The sequence below is a fragment of the Desmodus rotundus genome, chromosome X (assembly GCF_022682495.2).
Source record: "Desmodus rotundus isolate HL8 chromosome X, HLdesRot8A.1, whole genome shotgun sequence".
In the NCBI taxonomy this organism is placed as follows: Eukaryota; Metazoa; Chordata; class Mammalia; order Chiroptera; family Phyllostomidae; genus Desmodus; species Desmodus rotundus.
In genome coordinates this window covers 9,848,442-9,864,160 of record NC_071400.1, presented here as the reverse complement: position 1 = coordinate 9,864,160, position 15,719 = coordinate 9,848,442, and the positions used below count along the sequence as shown (strand labels likewise).

At 38.3% G+C, this 15,719-nt stretch overlaps 1 protein-coding gene across 23 annotated transcripts in view; it reads right to left on the bottom strand.

The window, feature by feature from the left end:
* The window catches only part of ZCCHC13 (zinc finger CCHC-type containing 13), a 171,285-nt gene that overhangs the window by 69,196 nt on the left and 86,370 nt on the right, over window positions 1–15,719 (bottom strand). The window contains exons 7-8 of one of the 23 annotated variants that reach the window (XR_011650764.1): window positions 4,448–4,542; window positions 3,516–3,746 (exon numbers count right to left, since the gene is read on the bottom strand). The exons of 19 other annotated variants lie outside the window; for them this stretch is intronic. The gene's annotated coding sequence lies outside the window, so the exon portion shown is untranslated. Of the gene's footprint in view, window positions 1–1,931; window positions 3,747–4,447; window positions 4,543–8,468; window positions 10,669–15,719 lie in introns of those variants that run through there. 3 more of the 23 variants (XR_011650763.1, XR_011650768.1, XR_011650772.1) reach the window with 3 other exon arrangements.

The window sequence follows — 15,719 nt, the reverse complement described above, 5'->3', positions numbered from 1 at the left end:
GGTTGACCATGGTTGCAAAATTTAGAGTTATGTAATTATTTGATATTTTTGTACTAAATTTGTCCACACTGCCTTGCTGTTTAGCAAGTGATGAGTTTCCATTCTAATTTTTGAACTGAAGGAACTTTGATAGACCAAAGTATATATGGATAAATTTAGTCATAAATATATGCCTGATTCTATTAGCTCCAATATTGTCTTTTGGCCATTGTTTTATTATTAGTTCCACTGACTATTAAATCTATGGTAATGGTGTGGCATATTGATAGGTTGTAATGTATCAGGCCTTTCCAGATTTGTCAGTGAACTGCAGACAAATTGGAGTTAATTCAGAATTTTATGCTACCCAATTGGTACATACATCATTGCCCTTTGGAATGTAAAGGGTTTGAAGTTCACGTGAATGTAGGAAACTAGTTCCATCAGAAGTGCAGTTTAATACCTCTGCTACATAATCAGAAATACTGAGATTGGTAGGAATTTGGCATCTTGTGGTAACCAAATTATGTAGTACCTAGTGTGTCCACATGATAGCGCTCTTTACCAAATAACTACATACCAGAAACTACTCTCCAATTTTCTAGTAGTATTACCATCTGATTTCTTCATTCTGAGTCACTAACATTTTGTAAGATTGTTGGGCATCTTTTATTATTAGACATTTAAATAATTTCAATGAGTACTCAAGATTTTCAGGCCTAGTAATTTGGGTTTTTCTTGTTTCTTAACAGTATAAACAAGAAAGATTATTTACCAGTTCTTTCAGTGTCTTACTCATCTGTTTACATTGTACCTGTGAATTTTGTACATTCCTGTGGACAATAAGCAATGATTGCAGAAATTCACTAGTACTTAATGGTCCACAGTTTATATTAGTGGTATTGATTGCCTATTTCCCTTCAGGGATTATTACTCTCAATTTTATGTTCCAATGATAATAAGACAACAATAATATTGCAGGGTTCTTGATGGCATTGTGATTCTCAGCTATTGCAGTTTTAGGTATATATTATTGGTAGTGTAATTTTCTTGTTTATAGCTCACTTTGGTTATGTGATATGTAAAGTAGTAGTCTTGCCAATTACATAGGTCCAACATAAGAATGGGGTTTTCACTCTTAAAACTCCAAAAAAAACTTCATCCAGATTTTGCATAGTTTACTGGACAAAAAGAAAACAATGGAAACCCAGCATTATTCAATTTACCCAGAAATGCAATGCCTTTTGGATATGTTAGGTTTACTCCTCCCATCTGAAAACTGGTCATAGGAAAGTTCTATCAACATTACAATCTGATAATAGTAAAAAGAAAAAATATTTTAGTCTTGATATAAACTGTTTATTTGCTTCTAATATTGTTAATTTTATCTCCACATTCACTGAGGTGAGTGGCAATTTTAAAGCACGTCAGTGTAATTATTACGTATGTTATAGTGGTTATTTTCCTACAAGTTTAGGCATCTACCACCCAATTTTTGGAGATTTTTGTGTTCTTCATTGTCAGAAAGTATTTCAGAGCTTGTCACCACCTTATGGACACATTAGTCTATAAAATGTTGCCCATTTGAACCAATGTTGCATCGCTTGCATCACATTTTTGTTCTGATAGAGTATTAATATGCTATGCTAACCTGATGACTCTGCTTGTGAGCCAAAAATACATTCAAAGAATTTCTTTTCTTTCTTTTTTTCTTATCCTCACCCGAGGACACTTCATCATTGCTTTCAGAGAGAGAGGAAGGGAGAGAAAGAAAAATATCAATGTAAGAGAGAAACACGGATAGGTTGCCTCCCATACAAACCCAGACCCAGGATTAAACACACAACCTGGATATGTACCCTTACTGGGAATTGAACCTTCAACCCTTCAGTTACAGGACGACGCTCCAACCAACTGGGCCACACCTGCCAAGGCCATTCAAAGAATTTCAGGGGTGCTTATTTCTCTTCTTGACTTTGTGAAATTACAGGTTCTGGCTCATAAAGTTTGACATTGGCGTTTGTGTGCAGTATAGAGTAGCGCTGATGTACAATTTTCTTATTTTGATAACCCTACTTCTTAGCTTCATTCTAATTTATCAGTACCAATGTTAAAATTTCACTAACAAACTAAAAGTATACGGATGATTTACTTACATCAGGTACCAAAGATCGTGTTTCTCCTAAAACCAGTCAATCTCACATGAATACATTATTCCATATATGAAAAATGCCCGAGAGAGTATATTGTTAAAGATTTAACATACTATTCCAAAATTTCCATGTATATTTCATATATTTTTATCATACCTTTGTTGCAGTAATTTTAGCTTTTTTTGTAAGTGTAACATTGCGCCAGTAAGCACATTCCCTATGATAAGGTGACATGGATATCTGTCAGTGCACTGCTATTATTATAGTTGCACCCTATTTTTCAATTTGTATTTTTATTGTCTAGCATCCATATGTATCATGCAGTGATGTGTGGTGGTTTAATTTTGCTGGTGTTCTGTACGTTTGAGCTGCAACTCACTTTTAGTTTCAGGTTTTTTGTTTGTTTCGGAGGTATTGTTACTTGCCATATTAGGAAACCACAGGTCCATGATCAGTTATATTGCCAAAGTTAATAAAAAAATGTATCCCAGAACTTTATCTTGATAAGCAGTCATTGCTTCCATCTTGCCATCATTATTTCTTGAATAGTAGTCATCTAAAGTCTAAACCATAGTTGCCAAGGTGATTCAAACATATTTAGTATGTCTAGCATCTTTCTTAGCATGTTTTCTAGTGGTTTATCTGTGTTATAGTACATGTTAGTACTTCATTCCTTTTTATGGCTGAATGATATTCTACTTTATGAATTAACTTCATTTTGTTTATCCATTTATCAGTGGAAGGAAATTTGGGTTTTTACCTTTTGTCTATTATGAAGAATGCTGCTATAAACATCGGTGTACAAGTTTTTATGAGGACATATTTTCATTTCCTTGGATATACATTTAGTATTGTAATTGCTTTGTAATATGGCAACTTTAACATTTTGAGTAACTGACAAACTTTACTGAAGTGCCTGTATCATTTTACATTCTTACCAGCAATGTAAGAGCATTACATTTTATCCTTATTCTCACTTATTTTCTGTCTTTTATAATCACCATCTTACTAGATGTGAAGTATCTCATTGTAGTTCTGACTAGTATTTCTGCATTGAGTAACTTTTCACATGCTTATTGGCCACTTCTATTTCTTTGGAAAATTGTCTAATCAAATACTTTGTTCATAAGAATTGGGTCATATGTCTTCCATTTTGTTGTGAGAGTTCTTTATACTCATATAACTGGAAAATAGACTCTTACTGGATATGTGATTTGCAAATATTTTCTCCCATTGTATGTGTTGTATTTTCTCTTTCTTGCTTGTATTATTTGCTACACAGAAGTTTTTAATATTGATGAAATCCAATTTATCTATTTTTAGTAACTTGATTTTGGTCTCATAACAAAGACACCATTATCTTAACTTAATTATAGCTCTTACATTGAAGTCTGATCCATTTGGCATTTATTTTTGCATATGCTATGACATTAAGGTCCAATTTTATCTTTTTGCATGTAGATATCCAGTTGTCCTGGTACCATTTGTTGAAAATCCTTTGATTCTGCCCCGACGAGTGTGGATCAATGGGTTGAGCATTGTCCCACAAACTGAAAGGTCACCTGTTTAATTCCAAGTCAGGGCATGTGCCCGGGTTGCAGTCCAGGTCCCTGGCTGGTGATGAGAAAGAGTCAACTGATCAATGTTTCTCTCTCATGTCAATGTTTCTCTCCCTCTCTTTCTCACTCCCTTCCCCTCTCTCTACAAATAAATAAATAAAATCTCTACAAAAACATTAGAAAATCCTTTGATTCTAGTCTACAACCATACCACCCTGAACGCATCCAATCTCGTCTGACCTCGTAAGCTAAACAGGGTCAGGTCTGGTTAGTACTTGGATGGGAGAATATAAAATTTAAAAGATTAGGGAACAGTATGAAGAATTCATGCCAAAAGGATTGAAAATTTAGAGGAAACAAATTCTTAGAAAAAAATACAAGTTAACATAGCTAACTCAAGAAAAAATAGAAAGCTAAGCTAGCTCTGGCTACCCTGGCTGCTGTGGCTCAATGGATTGAAGGGTCACCGGTTTGATTCCCACTCAGGGCACATGCCTGCATTGAGGGCCAGGTCCACAGTGGGGGGCACTCAGGAGGCAACCACACACTGATGTTTCTCTCCCTCTCTTGCTCCTTCCCTTCCCCTCTCTCTAAAAAAATAAATTAAATAAATAAAATAAAATCTTTAAAAAAATAAATAAATAAGCTAATAAATGAAATAAATTAGCTCTGGCTGTCTGGCTGGTATAGCTCAGTGGACTGAGCCAGCCTGTGAACCAAAGCGTCACTGGTTAGACTTCCAGTCAGTGCACATACCTGGGTTGCAGGCCAGGTCCCCAGTGGGGGGCATGCGAGAGGCAACCACACATTGATGTTTCTCTGTCTGTTTTTCTCCCTCCCTTCCTGTCTCTCTAAATAAATAAAATTTTTTAAGAAAAAAGAAAAAATAGAAAACTAAATCACATAGTTATTCAAATCTTCCTTGATACAACTATATTCTTTATACCAGAAAATACTTTTAAATACAAATACACAGATAAATTATATAATGCAAACATTAATCAGAAGAAAATTGGGATGGCTATATTATTATAACAAAGTTGACTTCAGAAGGAAGAATACTGTCAGAATAAAGAGGAACATTACATAATAATAAAGAGGGCAATTTGCCAAGAAAACATAACAATGCCTGAAGCAAAAGCTGACAGAACTGCAAGAAGACACAGATAAATCCGTGATTATATTTGAAGATTTCAATACTTTACTCTTAAGAATTAATAGAACAATTAGCTAGAAAGTTAATAATAGATCTAAACAACACTAAAATCAACTTGTCATAACTGACATGTGCAAAACACTATACCCAACAGCAGAATTTATATTCCTTGCAATTGCACGTGAAATTTTCACCTAGATAAACTATATTCTAACTCATAAAATAAACTAACAGACTGGCTTCTTTCACTTAGCAATGTAAGTTTAAATTCTCCCTGTCTCTTCATGGTTTAAGAGCTCATTTCTTTTTACCCCTGAATAAAGTTTCATTTTATAGATGAACTACAACTTATCCATTCATCTATTAAAGGAATCTTTGATTGCCTCCAATTTTTGGCAAGTGTAAATATAGCTGGTATAAACATTCATGTGTAAGTTTTTGTATAATCATGTTTTCACTTATTTGGAAAATACCTAGAAGTGTGATTGCTGGATGGCATGGTAAGTTCATGTTTACTTCTGTAAGAAACTGCCAAACTCTTCTGAAATGACTATGATTTTACATTTCTACCAACAATGAATGAGAGTTCCTCTTTCTCCACACCTTTAACAACATCTAGTATTGTTAATATTTAAGATTTTAGTCATTCTAAGAGTTGAGTAGTGCTATTTCATTGTTATTTTAATCTGCAACTTCTTAATGACATATGAAGTTGAACATCTTTTCATATGCTTATTTCCCATATGCATATATTCAATGGTGAGATGTCTGTTCAGATTCTTCCCATTTTAATATCACATTAATTTTCTTATTGTTGATTTTTTAGTTCTTTATATATTTTGGATAACAGTCCTTTATTGGGTATATCTTTTACAAATATTTTCTCCCAGTCTGTGGCTTGTCTTCTCATTTCTCTTGACAGCGTCTCTTTTGGAGAATAGACATTTTTTTAAATCACTTCTTTCTCTTATGAATCATGCCTTTGGTGTCGTATCTAAACAATCATTGTCACAAAGAAACGCTCATAGACACAGACAACAGCATGGTGGTTACCAGAGGGAAGGGGGTATGAGGTAGTCAAGGGTAAAGGGGGTCAAATATATGGTGACAAAAGGAGATTTGACTGGGTGGTGAACACACAATGCAATAAACAGATGATGTGTCATAGAATTGTACACCTGAAACCTATAACATTTTAATAACTAAATTCACTCCAATAAATTTAATTTTAAACTTCACCAAAAAAACCCTGTTGTCAAACCCAAGGTCATCTAGATTCTCTTCTATGTTACCTTGCATGTGTTTTATATTTTTTTATTTTACATTTGGATTTATGATCCATTTTAAGTAATTTTTTGTGAAGTATTTAAGATCTGGGTACAGCTCCCAGTCAATGCTTACCATATCTACCCTGGAATGGCAGACTGCCAGCATTTCTTCTCCCTTCCAATTCCAACTTCAAAAGACTAAATTCATTGTGAGTCCAGCCAAGAATCTGAGGGCTCCTTTTTTTCACCCAGTTCCTATTAATAGGATGGAGATTCCACTACAGGTGTGGTGCACCTAGAATACTGGAACCTTGACCTCTCTGTTTTGCCCCAGTTTTCTCATGGGGCAGAAGTTCCACACAAGGACAGAAAAAGCGTAGAAGTCGAGACCACCACTCTGTAACCATAGTAGCTTTTCAGGGGAAGAAGACGTTCATAAGAAAAAAGTAAGCTCTAGCTTCCGGCCAAGATGGACGCACAGGTAGACGCACTGTGCCTCCTCGCACAACCAAAAGAAGGACAACAACAATTTAAAAACAAAAAACAACCAGAACTGACAGGAAATCGAACTGTATGGAAGTCCAACAACCAAGGAGATAAAGAAGAAACATTCATCCAGATGGGTAGGAGGGGCAGAGACGGGCAGCCTGGGTGGAAAGGACTGGCGGCAAGGCGGCGGCTGGTGGACCCAGCGAGGTGGTGGGTTGTCGAATGGGGTAGGCCAGGCTGCAGCTAGCAGACCCCACAAGGTGGTGGCTGGCAGACCCCTCGGCCCCACATTCGCACATAGATAAAGCGGGAGGAACAGCGGGGGAGCGAAGCAGACTGTGCAACCCAGGGCTCCAGCACAGGGGAAATAAAGCCTCAAACCTCTGATTGAAAACACCCATGGGGGTTGAGGCGGCAGCGGCAGAAACTCCCAGCTACACAGGAGAGTTCGTTGGAGAGACCCACAGACACCTAGAGCGTGCACAAGCCCACCCACTTGGCAATCAGCACCAGAGGGGCCCAATTTGATTGTGGGTGGCGGAGGGAGTGACTGGAAATCGGCAGAGTGGAGCAAGCACCATTGCTCCCTCTCCGTCCCTCCCCCACGTACCGCGTCAAAGCACAGCGACCAGCAAACCAGCGTAACCCTGCCCCTGTGAACACCTAATGCTCCACCCCTTTATGTAACAGGCGCGCCAAGACAAAAAATCGCCCAAATGAAAGAACAGATCAAAGCTCCAGAAAAAATACAACTGAGCAATGAAGAGATAGCCAACCTATCAGATGCACAGTTCAAAACACTGGTAATCAGGAAGCTCACAGAATTGGTTGAATTTGGTAAAAATTAGATGAAAAAATGAAGGCTATGCTAAGAGAAACAAAGGAAAATGTACAGGGAACCAATAGTGATGGGAATGAAACTGGAACTCACATCAACGGTGTGGACCAGAAGGAAGAAAGAAACATCCAACCAGAAAAGAATGAAGAAACAAGAATTCAAAAAAATGAGAGGCTTAGGAACCTCCAGGACATGTTTAAACGTTCCAACATCCGAATTATAGGGGTACCAGAAGGAGAAGAGGAAGAGCAAAAAGTTGAAAACTTATTTGAACAAATAATGAAGGAGAACTTCCCTACTCTGGCAAAGGAAATAGACTTCCAGGAAGTCCAGGAAGCTCAGAGAGTCCCAAAGAAGCTGGACCCAAGAAAGAACACACCAAGGCACATCAGAATTACATTAGCCAAGATTACACAGAAGGAGAGAATCTTAGAAGCAGCAAGAGAAAAGGACACAGTTACCTACAAAGGAGTTCCCATAAGACTGTCAGCTGATTTCTCCAAAGAAACCTTACAGGCAAGAAGGGGCTGGCCAGAAGTATTCCAAGTCATGAAAGGCAAGGGCCTACATCCAAGATGACTCCATCCAGCAAAGCCATCATTTAGAATGGAAGGGCAGATAAAGTGCTTCTCAGAGAAGGCTAAGTTAAAGGAGTTCATTATTACCAAGCCCTTATTATATGAAATATTAAAGGGATTTATCTAAGAAAAAGAAGATAAAAAATATGAACAGTAAAAATGACAGCAAACTCACAGTTATTAACAACCACACCTAAAACAAAAACAAAAGCAAACTAAGCGAACAGCTAGAACAGGAACAGAACCACAGCAATGGAGATCACAGGGAGGGTTATCAACAGGGGATTGGGAGGGGGAGAGAGGGGGGAAAGGTACAGAGAATAAGTAGCATAAATGGTAGGTAGAAAATAGACAGGGGGAAGGTAAGAATAGTATAGGAAATGCAGAAGCCAAATAACTTATATGTATGACCCATGGACATGAACTATAGGGGGAGAATGTGGGAGGGAGGGGGTGGGCAGGATGGAGTGGAGTGAAGGGGGGGAAATGGGACAACTGTAATAGCATAATCAATAAATATATTTAAAAAAAGAAAATAAAAGTAAGCTCTAAAGCTCTACCCAAAGAACATGAATATTTGAAACAGAGTGTGGAAAGTTCAAGTCTAAGGGCATCTTGAAATTATTACTTTTTGTCAATTAAGAGCCAAAGGATTGCTAGATCACCAGAGAGAACCAGGGAAAGATATAGCTAATAAAAGCCCTCTTAGGAGTTAAATAAACCACAAAGGCTAGCTTCAAAAACAATCTGTTTATGAGTTTAATTGGATCAAACTGTTGAGCAATTCATAACTCAGAATACTATTGAAAATATTATAGGAGTTAGCTGGTAATTAATGGATCCTAATAGGTGAAACATAATAATATATGAAATGACAGCTTAAAAAAGAGTTCAGAGATAGTTAAAGAGAGGACTGTTAAAATCTCTGTGACCCCAAGGTGACTATGTACATGCTCAAGGCTTCGCCCTCTGAAGAGCAATATTAAAAGCTTTACACTACAAGGTAACAGTCCTCACTAAAACACCCTAGATATGCAATAAACAAAGAAAACATTGATAAAAACAAGTCTTGTAGAGGGACAGTTTACAATCTAGTGTTCCATATGTTACACAAAATGTCTAGTTTTCAACGACAAAAAAATGATATCCAAAGAAACAAAAGTGTGACCCATAAACAGGAAACAAAGTAGGTAAGAAAAACTGCCTATGAGAGGGACCAGATGTCATATTTAACAGATAGATATCAAAAAAATTTAGATCAAAGAACTAAAGGAAACTATGCTTAAAGAAATAAAGTTATAAAGACAATGTCTCATCAAATATGAAGTATCATTAAAGATACTGAAATTATTTTAAAAGAACCAAATGGAAATTTTGTACTTTAAAAGTAAATAACTGAGATAAAAAATTCATTAGCAGGTCTGTACAGTAACTTTTGAGTGGCAGAAAAAGGAATCCATAAACTCAAAGAAAAGTCAGTAAGAGTTTATGCAAAGAACAAAGAGAAAATAAAACAGAAAAATGAAGAGACTCAAGGAAATGTGGGAAAACTTTAAGCATACCAATGCATTAACAGAAATATCAGGAGGCAAAAAATAGAAAAGAGCAGAAAAATATGTGAAGACACATAGATAAAATAATCACGAATTTGTTGAAAAACATTGTTCCTATCCAAGAATCTTGAAAAACTCCAAATAAATATGTAGAGATCTATACTGACACATCATAATAAAAATGCTGAAAACCAAGGCTAAGAGAAAATGTTAAAAAGCAACAAAAGTAAATGACTTCTCATCAGAAACAATAAAGGCCAGAACGCACTGGGATAGCACAATAAAAGTGCAGAAAGAACAAAAACTGTTAACCAAGACTCTTACAATTAACAAAATTGTTTTTCAAAATTAAAGACAAAATATTTTCATAAATAAAAGTTAAAAGAGCCCTGGCTGGTGTGGCTCAGTGGATTGAGCATCAGACTGTAAACCAAAGCATTGCTGGTTTCATTCCCAGTCTGGGCACATGCCTGGGTTGCAGGCAAGGTCCCCAGTGGGGGGCACTCAAGAGGCAACCACACACTGATGCTTCTCTCCCTCTCTTTCTCTCCCTCTTCCTCTCTCTAAGAATGGACAGATGAAATCTTTAAAAAAAAAAAAAAGTTAAGAGAATCTGAGTGACATCCTAAATTGGCAGAGAGGAAACCCCAGCCTCTATTTCCCCCACAAATATCAATAATTAGATACCTATCCTTTAACAAACACAGCTCTGGGAGAGCTCTAGAGTCCACTTAAGAAACCAGCAACACAGTGGAACAAAAAACCTGACAATAATTGTGAAAAAGACAGCTTCATTTTGCCTGCATCATCCTACTATACCCAAGCCCGCATTATTCGGTGCCAAGAGGAAACTGCTCAGCAAGAGAGTTCCTGTCACAGCGGGGTGCAAGGGGAGCAGTGTGAGTGACCAGCTTCCCCTGCTTTGGGGTGCACCACATGAAAGTCCCACTTTGGTTTCACCCCAACCAGAAATCAGCAAATCTGAGACATCTAGAGATGGTTAGAATCAACAAAGAAAATCCGATGCCACCAGTAGTGGGAATAATCATGGTTTCCAGTGATTTGCTCTGCAGAAAAACACAGCAGCCCTCACCACTGAAAAAAAAAAAAAAAAACAATAGCAAGCACAGACCTCCTGCAAATTTCACCAGCTTTCCTCTCACTGGTATTTGCATACACTGACACCACCAGCTGCCTCAATCCCTTCCAACAGCCCAGCTCAGTGCAAGCCTCTGGAAGCTGAGATCATCTTATTTTCTTTCTGTGTGTCTGTGTTGACAACACTTAAGATATATTTTCTTAGCAAATGTCAAGTGTACATAGCTGCTTTCAATTAGTTCTTAGATTATTCCACCATCTATATAATCTTAGCTCTAACATCTATTTTCCCAGGTAAACTGAGATCTTCCAAGTTCTTCCTGTACTCCATAATCTGGATGTTTTACAGTGACTGATGGGACCCCAGCTCTTTTTCAAGTCCCCAATTTTGTTTATGCAGATAGTTCAAAATAATTAAGTTTCAGCTTCAGCCCTGGCTGGTGTGGCTCAGTGGATTGAGCACTGGCCTGAGAACCAAAGGGTCCCCAGTATGATTCCCAGTCAGGGCGCATGCCTTGGTTGTGGGCCAGGCCCTCAGTAGGGGTATGTGAGACAACCAAACATTGGTGTTTCTCTCCCTCTCTTTCTCCCTCCCTCCCCGTCTCTCTAAAATTAAATAAATATAATCTTTGAAAAAAGTTTAGTCTTCAAGTTCCAATCTAATTCTTCTGGACAATATCAGTTCAGTTTGCAGAGATTTTACTGTGCTATTTATATCTGCCATTCATACATGCCATCTGGTGGCTAGTAGAGGACCTGGACACTATTCTATCCCACAGACAAATTATCAAAGTCTATAGTATGTTTAGGTGAGACCCAAAAATGTATACCACAGGGGTAAATCTAGGAATTCATAATAAACTTTTGGGGATCATTTTTCTGACCTGCTTCCTCTTTGCAACCATCTTGATAGTTTCTGGTTCTATGAATCAATCTGAGCCTCTCTCTCTTTCTCTCTCTCTCTCCCCTCTCCCTCTCCCCTACCTTCCAGTCCTGTGGTCACAAAATGGGACCTTATTTACACTCTATGCCACATATATTTTTTTTTTACTGTACCCATGTCTATGATAATCAAGACAGTATGGTACTAGCAGAAGAACAGACACACAGACCAATTAATTGAAAGCCCAGAAATAAAAACAGTGTGTATATGGGCAAATCATTTTTCATAATGAAGACAAAAAGTACACAATGGAGAAAAGAAAGCCTCTTTAAAAAATGATGCAGGCATATTTAGAAAGCCACATGCAAAAGAATGAAACAAGATTAGTTTGTACCCTTATACAAAAATCAATTCAACATGGATCAAAGGCCTAAATATAAGATCTGAAACAATAAAGAACACAGAAGAAAACACACAGGTACTAAACTTATGAACTTTGGACATACAGAACATTTTATGAATTTGACCCCAAAGGCCAGGGAAGTAAAGGCAAAAGTAAATGAATGAGACTATATCACATTAAAAACCTTCTGTACAGCAACAGAAATGAACAAAAAAACAAATAGGAGATGATATTTGCAAACAACAGCTCTAACAAGGCATTACTATCCAAAATATATAAAGAACTCATACAACTCAACACCAAACAAACAATCCAATTAAAAATGGCCAGAGAACTTAAACAGTCACTTCTCTCAAGAAGATATAAAAATGGCCACCAGATATATGAAAAGATGCTAAACTCTACTAGCTATTAGGGAAATGCAAATCAAAACTACAATGAGATGCCCTCTCACACCTGTCAGAATGGCTATGATCAACAAGACAAGTAATAACAAGTGTTGGAGAGGTTGTAGACAAAAAGAAAGCCTCATTCACTGCTGGTGGGAATATAGCCTGCTACAGCCAGTATGGAAATCAGTATTGAAGTTCCTCAAAATATTAAGAATAGAGTTACCACATGACCCAGTAACCCCTCTTCTGGGTATCAACCCAAAAAGCTCAAAAACACTTATTTGCAAAGATATATGCACCCCTATGTTCATTATTCTTGGTGGCCAAGACATGGAGATAACCAGTTTCCTTCGATAGATGACTGGATAAAAAAGATGTGGTACAATGTTGCAGCACCACTACCCTGTTCCTGCACAGCTGATCCTCCATGGAGGGCGGAGGTTGGTGGTCAATGGTCACAGCCAGTCCTTGCAGCTGACTGGCCTGGGTAAATCCCTCCTATTGATCTGCCAATAGCAACTAAGGGCTGAACTACAAGGGAAGGTTACTCAGCCCACACAAAGGATGCACCTCAAGTACCCAGCCTGAGTGACACAGGAGGCTGTGCCATTGAACCCGTTTCAATGGTTGCCAGATGGAAGGGGGGTGGGAGAGAATGGGTGAAGAGGTGAGAGGATTAAGAAGTACAAATAGGGACTTCCGCCAAGATGGAGGCACAGGTAGATATGCTTCGCCTCCTCAAACAACCATAAGAAGGATTACAACTAACTTCAAAACTAGAAACAACCAGAACTTCCAGAAAATCAAACTGTATGGAAGTCTGACAACCAAGGATTTAAAGAAGAAATATTCATCCAGATGGGTAGGATGGATGGAGACAGGCAGCTGGGGCAGAGAGGACAAAGTGTGGCAGCAGCGAGGTGGCAGCAGTGAGGCAGTGTGGTGGCAGGGCAGCTGGCGAAACAAGTGGTCCCACATTCACATGTGGTAGATAAAAACCAGGAAGGACACCTGGAGAGTGAGTGATCCCAGCCCCAGACCAGAGTGCGCAGCCCAGGGTTACAGCACTGAGAAAATAAAGTCTCATAACTTCTGGCTGTAAATAGCAGTGGGGATTGGGGCAGAGGAAGAAACTGCTAGTGTCTCAGAAGAGTCCGTTTAAAGGACCCGCACAGTCCTAGAACATATACAAACCCATCCACTATGGGATTCACTATCAGGGCAGCAGCTAGAAGGGTGCCAGTCACACACATACAGGAAATGGGGAAAGTGACTGGAAACTGGATGAGAGCTGGGCAAGAGGCATTGATCCCTCTCAGACCCCTCCCCCACATACAGCACCTAGGATACACAGCAATGAAGCAGGTTGCCTCAACCTGTAGAATACCTAAGGTTCCACCCCTTACACTGTAACAGGTGCACCAAGACAGGGAGTCAAAGCAGCTCTACCTAATACACAGAAACACAGAGAACCTGCCAAATTGAGGAGACAAAGAACTGGCCCAAGTGAAAGAACAGATTAAAACTCCAGAAAAAGAACTAAGGGAAATGGAGGTAGCCAACCTATCAGATGCAGAGTTCAAAATACTGGTAATCAAGATGCTCAGAGAACTCATTGAGTACAGCAACAACATAAGGGAAGAAATAAAGGCTACACTAAGTGAAATAAAGAAATATTGACAGGGAACTAACAGTAAAGGAAAGAAAGCCAGGGTTCAAATCAACAATTTGGGACATAAAGAAGAAATAAACAGTCAATCAGCACAGAATGAAGAAACAAGAATTCAAAAAAAAAAAAAACCGAGGAGAGAATAAGAAGATTCTGGGACATCTCCAAATGTGCTAACATCCAAATCATAGGGATGCCAGAAGGAGAAGAGGAAGAGCAAGAAATCCAAAATTTATTTGAAAAAATAATGAAAGAAAACTTCCCTAATCTGGTGAATGAAATAGACATACAAGTCCAGGAAGCACAGAGTTCCAAATAAGTTGGACCCAAAGAGGACCGACCATACAAAGATACAATAACAATGAAAATGCCAAAGGTTATAGATAAAGAGAGAATCTTAAAAGCAGCAAGAGGAAAGGACACAGTTACCTACAAAGGGGTTCCCGTAAGACTGTCAGCTGATTTCTCAAAAGAGACCTTACAGGCAAGATGGGGCTGGCAAGAAGTATTCCAAGTCATGAAAGGCAAGGACCTACATCCAAGATGACTCTATTCAGCAGCAAAACTATCATTTAGAATGGAAGGGCAGATAAAGTGCTTCCCAGATAAGTCAAGTTAAAGGAGTTCATCATCACCAAGCCCTTATTATATGAAATGTTAAAGGGATTTATCTAACAAAAAGATCAAAACTATGAACAGTAAAAATGACAACAAACTCATGACTGTCAACAACTGATCTAAAAAAACAAAAACAAGCTAAGCAAACAACTAGAACAGGATCAGAATCACAGACATGGAGGTCACATGGAGGGTTATCAGCAGCGAGGGGGAACAGAGAGAATGGGGGAAAAGGTACAGGGATTAAGAAGCATAATAGAAAGTAGACAGGGGTATGTTAAGCATAAAATTGGAAGTGGAGAAGCCAAAGAAGTTATATGAACAATCCATGGACATGAACTAAGGGGTGGGGGTCATTGCTGGAGGCAAGGTGGACACTGGGTGGAGGGGGACAAAGGGGAAAAATTGAAACGACTGTAATAGCATAATCAATTAAATATACTTAAAAAAAGAAATACAAATAGGTAGTTACAGAAAAGCCACGGGGATGTAAAGTACAATATAGGAAATGGAGTAGCCCAAGAACTTATACAAGACCCATGGACATGAACAATGGTGGGAGGATTGCCTGAGGGAGTGGGGAGTGCTGTGTGGAGGGTGTAAAGGGGAAAAAATCAGAACAACTATAATAGCATAATCCATAAAATATAATTAAAAAACCCAAAAAGATGTGATACATATATATACTATGGAATACTACTCAGCCATAAGAAAAGATGAAATAGTGCCATTTGTGACAAACATGGATGGACCCTGAGGATACTATGTTCAGTGAAATTAGTCAGAAAAAGCTAAGAACCAGAGACATTGAAATTAAGAACAAACTGACAGTAACCAGAGGGGAAGTGGGAGGGGATAATGGGGGGGGAGGGAGAAGGGTTTTCAGGAACATCTATAAAGGACACATGGACAAAACCCAAATGGGGGGTGGTATCAGGGGAGGGAGGTGAGGATGGTTGGGGTGGAGGGAGTCAGGGGGAAGGAAATGGAGACAGCTGTATTTGAACAAAAATTTAAAAATTTTAAATTAAAATTAAAAAAGCTACGAACCATATGACTTCCACTCGTATGCGGGATAAAAGT